Source organism: Panulirus ornatus, chromosome 53, assembly GCF_036320965.1.
Source record: "Panulirus ornatus isolate Po-2019 chromosome 53, ASM3632096v1, whole genome shotgun sequence".
NCBI lineage: Eukaryota > Metazoa > Arthropoda > Malacostraca > Decapoda > Palinuridae > Panulirus > Panulirus ornatus.
The window spans coordinates 7099900-7106787 of NC_092276.1; positions in this window are offsets into that span (position 1 = coordinate 7099900).

The following is a 6888-nucleotide window of genomic DNA, read 5'->3' on the forward strand; positions in this document are numbered from 1 at the left end:
AACAATTGATCGTTTCTTTTTGATATCTACTTGGCGCAATAATTTATTGATGATATATATCGACATTTTAGTTTCATCTTATAGTAGACAAAAATGCAAGCAAAAGCATCCAAAAGCAAGTCTTCAAAATAAACAATAGAATCCAAAAAAAGCAAGTCTTAAAAATAAAACTTTTTAAACTTATTCATGATAATGTTGAATCTTTAAAGTCTCCTGAAATACTTTACGTGAGTGATTGATTATAAGCCAACTACCATGTACCTTGCGCAGTTTCTCTGCGCATGTAGTCATGGCTACCTCGGGAGAGTTGCTAGACTATCGGTGCGTAATTCATGAATTCTCTTTGAGTGAATACACTATTATACTCAATAATTTTTCAACGGCTACAGGAATTAGCACTTAACACAAACAAATAAAACAACCACAACACCGATAAATAACAAAACTAATTATATATGAATAATCAAAAGAAAGTAAAGTTAAAGAAAGCATGAAAGTGGCACTAAAGAAAACATATATGGAAATCCAAGCTGAAGTGTAATCCTTCCCAAAAATCTATATCGAAAAAAAGCTTGGTTAGCAAGGTAATCTTATGCCATATCGCTGAATAGTTTCACTTACCGAAAGCGATTAGATGTCAATATCAAGAAGAGACAGACTTAAAAAATACAAGAGCGTAAAGAACCATCCGATTTCGGAATTGTAAACACAAAAATTGTGTCCTAGCTTCAGTCTCTTGTTCCACTGATGATGTGATTATCACACGATAGTGCACTTGGGACAACTTTTTCATGTTTCATTTTCCCATGGACTCATAGAAGAGCTATTAAATATTTGTGATGCTTGCAATAAACAATCTGAAGAGCCGGTCAAACTAATAGACAACCCGTCAAAGAAAACAGGAATTTTAGATAATTCTTAGCTTTTAAATGTTCATTTTATCTTCAAAGACAAATAACAAAAGTTTCTTCACGGTTCAACGATCCATTACATCTTTTGTATTTTCGTTGTTCTGTTCATTTATATGATTTAGATTTTCCTAGTACTCTTACATTTCCTTCAATTCTAAATGTGTTGATAACAGGAAACAAATGATCGTGTGATATTTATGTGGCGCAATACTTTTAGTTTCATCTTATAGTAGTTTCCAACATGAATATTACTTCACAAGCATTCCTGTATCAGTCATGTCCATAATGAATGTAAAAAGCAAATCTTCAAAATAAATGAACAAAAACAATAATCTGAAAACAAGAGGAAAACCCCCTTTTTTTAATATTATCTGATACATTGCCAAAAATGATATTGAAACAATTCAAGACCACAGCCATTTACGATTTAGAATTTAAAAAAACGCTTACCTTTAAAAAACTGCTTTAGACGAGAATCAACATCTCACTTTGGGTTGTTTCATAGCTGTGTGTTTCTTTTTTCTCGTGCAAAATTTGCTATGGTTGGCCAGCGGGAGAGACGTTTTTGCACTTCACGTTCCCTCTGCTGCACCGTTCTCTTTTGCCAAGCAATAAAACAGAACATGTTTATAGGGGAACTGGACCTCATTTTTTTTTGTTAAATTCGAATATCTTCAATTTCATTTATCAATCATTTACGGAATGTACAATAAATGTACAAGCTGTCAACTTTTCACTGGCAAAATGAAGTTTTTAAAGGAACGGTGGTTGTTACTGTTTGTCTATTGCGCACTTTAAACAAAAAACGTCATTCATGTGAACTGTATATGAGTGTATAGTAATATATCCAAGTCTCTGTCTACAGAGTTCCAACGTTTTGGGATTGCTGGTCTACACTAATTACTAAAAGACGTTTTTCTTGTAATATATTAATCAGAGTACATCCAGCGATGACGACCATCAGACAGTTATCTACACGATTTTCATACCAAACGTTCAAAAGAGTTGAGATGGCATTTGATTATGATATTAATGTTTGTTCCGATGCGTCTGTCCATTATACTTATTCAAATTGTTAATGATAAAGGATTTAAGTGCCTGAAATACTTTTCGACGAATTATTCATTAACAAGCTAACTACAATTGCTTGCCTTGGGCGCAGTGGTCACTGCGCATGTAGACTATGGCTACCTCCGCTTAGGGTGGCGGTCTAACTTGGAGTCTATTGCATAATCTAAAAACAAACACTCTATTTTAAAAAAAACTATAAAAACTATAAAAGCTATAAAAAAACTGTAGACAATTAAAATTTCAATGCTACCGAAGCATTAACAAATCAACAGAACACTTAAAAGACGATAATAAAAGAGAGTTTATTCATGGCATTCTAAAGGAAAACAAAATGGAATCTAAGCTTTAGAAGAAAGCAAGATAAACTGCCATATCGATGAATAATTCTGACACCGAAAAGACGATTCGACACTACAATATCAAAAGGAAAGACTTCAAATACACGGTGTAAGACCATCCGTTTTTGGAGACGACACTTATAAGATTAAATAAAATGGGGGCTATACTCAGAAGAAACAATACAATAGTGCATTAAAAGATTTGTGATGCTAGCAGTAACGCCATCTGGAAGAGCGATCAAAATATTAGAAAGGCCCGAAATCTTAAGATAATTTTAGCTATTTAAATGTTCCTAGAGGCAATGGAAAACAGTATAAACATATTTTCTTAACATGACAAATTTTCGTGGTTCTGTCTTTTATTTATGATTTAGATTTTCCTAGTATTCTTACATTATCACTCAATTCTAAATGATGTGATAAAAGGAAAACAAGTGATCGTGTGATATCTACTTGGGCATACTTTGTTTCATCTTATAGTAGACAAACATGCAAGCAAAAGAGTCATGTCCTTAAAGAATCAAAAAAGCAAGTCTTCAAATAAATTTTTATACTTATCATTGATAATTGGATGAATATTTGTCTCATGGAGAACTACTTTTCGATGAAGTTGATTGAATTAATAAGCCAAACTACCATTACTTGGCTGTTTCTCTGCGCATGTAAGTTAGGCTTACCTTCCGGGAGAGTGGCGTGATAACGGCGTCCATTCCTTTAATTGCTAAAAAAAAAACCACCATGAAAAACACTTTGAGTGAAAATAACACTATTATTACACAATAAACTTTAAAGGCTACCAGAATTAGCACTTAACCAAACAAAATAAAACAAAACAAAACACCGATAAGACTGAAAGCTGAAAGCTTGGCACTTAAAGAAAAAAATAAATGGAATCCAACCTAGAAGTGTAATCCTTCCTCAAAATCTATACGCGATATAAGCTTGTTTAGGAAAAAGGCAAGATAAAATTGCATATCGCTGTTAGTGTCACTTACCAGAAAAGGACGATTAGATGCTACAATATCAGAAGAGACAGACAAAATACAGGCATCCGGTTTTTCGGATGTAAACACAATATGGTGTCTTGCTTCGTCTCTTGTCTCCACTGATGATGTGGATTTTCACACGAAGTGCATTGGGGAACTTTTGTGTTTCATTTTCCATGGACTCATTAGAAGAGCAAATTAAAATAATTTGTGGATGCTTGCAATAACGCAATCTGGAAGGAGCTCGTTTCAAAATATTAAGAAAACCCGAAAATACTTTTTCCGTCAAAGAAAACAGGAATTTTAAGATATTTCTTAGCTATTTAAAGTTCCATTTTATCTTCAAAGACAAATATCAAAAGTTGCGTCACGGTTCAACGACCATAATCTTTTTTATTTTCGTTGTTCTTTCATTTTTCATGATTTAGATTTTCCTAGTACTATTGCTTTTCACTTCAATTCTATTGATGTGATAAAAAGAAAACAAGTGATCGTGTGATATTCTGTGGCGCAATACTTTTATTTCAATCTTATAGTAGTTTCACAAACATGGACATTCATGTCAGGCCTTAAAGAATGTAAAAAGCAAGTCTTCAAAATAAATGGAAAATACAATAATCTGAAACAAGAGAAGAAAACACATTAATTATTAATTGATACATTGCCAAAATTGATATTGAAACAATTCAAGACCCACATGCCATTTACGATTTAGAATTTTAAAAAAACACAGCATACTTTAAAATTGCTTTAGACGAGAATCAAATCTCACTTGGGCGTTCGTTCATAGCTGGTGGGTTCTTTTTTCTCGTGCAAAAAATTTGCCTGTTGGCCAGCGGAGAGACGTTTTTGCACTTACGTACCCTATGCTGCTCTGTTCTCTTGCAGCAATAAAACAAGGAACATGTTTATAGGATGGACACTCCTTTGCTTAAATTGAATATTTCAATTTCAATTTATCAATCATTTACAGAAATGTACAATAAACTGTACAAGCTGTTCAACTTTCACTGGCAAAATGAAGTTTTAAAAGGCACGGTGATCTGTTACTGTTTGTCTGTTGCGCATTTAAAACAAAAATCGTCATTTTATGTGAACTGTATATGGCCAGTTAATTCTGGACTTAACATAATTAAGCCTATCACTGAGTGATTGTATTTATTTCAAAGTCTCTGTCTACAGTAGTTCAACGTTATCTGGTATTGCGGTCTACAATAATTTACTAAAAAGAGTTTTTTCTTGTAATAAATTCATTCAAGTCACATCGGCTGATGAGGGACCATCAGTCTAGTTATCTACACGATTTTCATACCAACATCAAAAGAGTGACGAATGGCATTGATTATGATATTTAACTGTTTGTTCCGACTGGCGTATTTCATCTGCTTATTAATTGTAATGATAAGATTTTATGTGTCCTGAAACTACTTTTCGAAACGGAATTAATTTTAACAAGCTAACTCAATTGCTTGCGTTGCGCAGTGTCAGGAGCATGTAGTTATGGCTACCTCCGGCTAGGGTGGCTTGACTAACTTGGAGTTATTGCAATAATCTTAAAAAAACACTCTATAAAAATATAAAACTATAATAGCTATAAAAAACTGTAGACAATAAAATTTCAATGTCCAGAAACAGCACTTACAAATAACAGAACACTTAAAAGAACATACATAAAGAAGAGAGTTTCTCATGGCCCTTCTAAAGGAAAATAAAATGGGAATCTAAGCTTAGAAAAAAGCAAGATAAACATGCCATTATCGCTGAATAATCTGACACCGAAAAGACGTTTCGACATACAATATCAAAAGGGACAGACTTCAAAATACAGGTTTTTGGGACGGACCATATAAGATTAAATACAAATGGGGTGCTACTCAGGAGAAACCAAATACAAAAAGGCAATTAAAGAATTTGTGATGCTAGCAGTAATACGCCATCTGGAAGAGCGATTCAAAACTATTCAGAAAGCCGATATCTTAAGATAATTCTTAGCTATTTAATGTTCCATAGAGAATGGAAAACAGTATAAACATTAATTTTCTTAAATGACAGATATTCTTCGTGGTTCTGTCCATTTATCATGATTTAGATTTTCAGTATCTTCATTTCACTTCAATTCGATAATGATGTGATAAAAGGAAAACAAGTGGATCGTGTGCTATTACTTGGCGCAATACTTTATTGATTGAATATATATCGAATTTTAGTTTCTAACATTGCAAGCAAAAGCAGTCATGCCTTAACGAATCCAAAAAAAAGCAAGTTTTCAAAATAAACTTTTTAACCTTATTCATTGATAATGATGAATATTTATCTCCTGAAAACTACCTTTTACGATGAGTTGATTGATTAATTAAGGCCAACTTACATTACCTTTGCGCTGGTTTCTCTGCGCATTTGTAGTTAAGGCTACCTCCGGTGAGAGTGATGACTAAACGGGTCCTTCATTAAATCTAAAAAAACACCATGAAAACAATTGAATGAAAAACACTATTTTACAACTATAAACTTTCAAGGCTACCAGAATTAGCACTTAACACAAACAATAAAACAACCACAAACACCGATCAAACTGAAAGCTGAAAGCTGGCACTAAAGAAAAAATTAAATGGAATCCAACTAGAAGTGTAATCCTTCCTCAAAATCTATACGCGAAATAAAAAAGCTTGATTAGGAAAAAGCAAGATAAACATTGCCATATCGCTGAATAGTTTCACTTACAAAATACGATTAGATGTACAATATCAGAAGACAGAAAAAAAATACAGGCATCGTTTTCGGATGTAACACAAAATGGTCAGTCCTAGCTTCGTTCTCTTGTCTTCCATGATGATGTGATTATCACACGAATGTGCACTTGGGATCTTTTCGGGTTTCATTTTCCATGGACCATAGAAGAGCTAATTAAAAATAAGTTGTGATGCTTGCAATAACGCAATCGGAGAGCCGTTCAAACTTTAGGAAAACCGGAAAATATCTTATCCGTCAAAGGAAAACAGGAATTTTACGATAATTCTTAGCTATTTAAATGCTCCTTTTTATCTTCAAAGACAAATAACTTAAAGTTTCTTCATGGTTCAAACGACATACATCTTTTGTATTTTCGTTGTTCTGTTCATTTATCATGATTTAGATTTTCCTAGTACTCTTACATTTCCACTTCAATTCTAAATGATGTGTGATAATAGGAAAAAATGATCGTGTGATATTTGGTGGGCAAAATTTTAGTTTCATCTTATAGTTGTTTCACAAACATGAATATTGAAATTCACATTCAAGCACAAAGCATTCCTGTATCTGTCATGTCCTTAATGAATGTAAAAAGCAACTAAGTCTTCAAAATAAATGAAAAAAACCATAATCTGGAAACAAGAGAAACACATTAAATATTATCTGATTACATTGCCAAAATTGATATTGAAACATTCAAGAACCACATGCCATTTACGATTTTTCGAATTTTTAAAAAAACACAGCTTACCTTTAAACAACTGTTTAGCCGAGAATCAAAATCTCACTTTGGCTTCGTTCATAGCTGGTGTTTTCTTTTTCTCGTTGCAAAATTTGCCTGTTGGCAGCGGC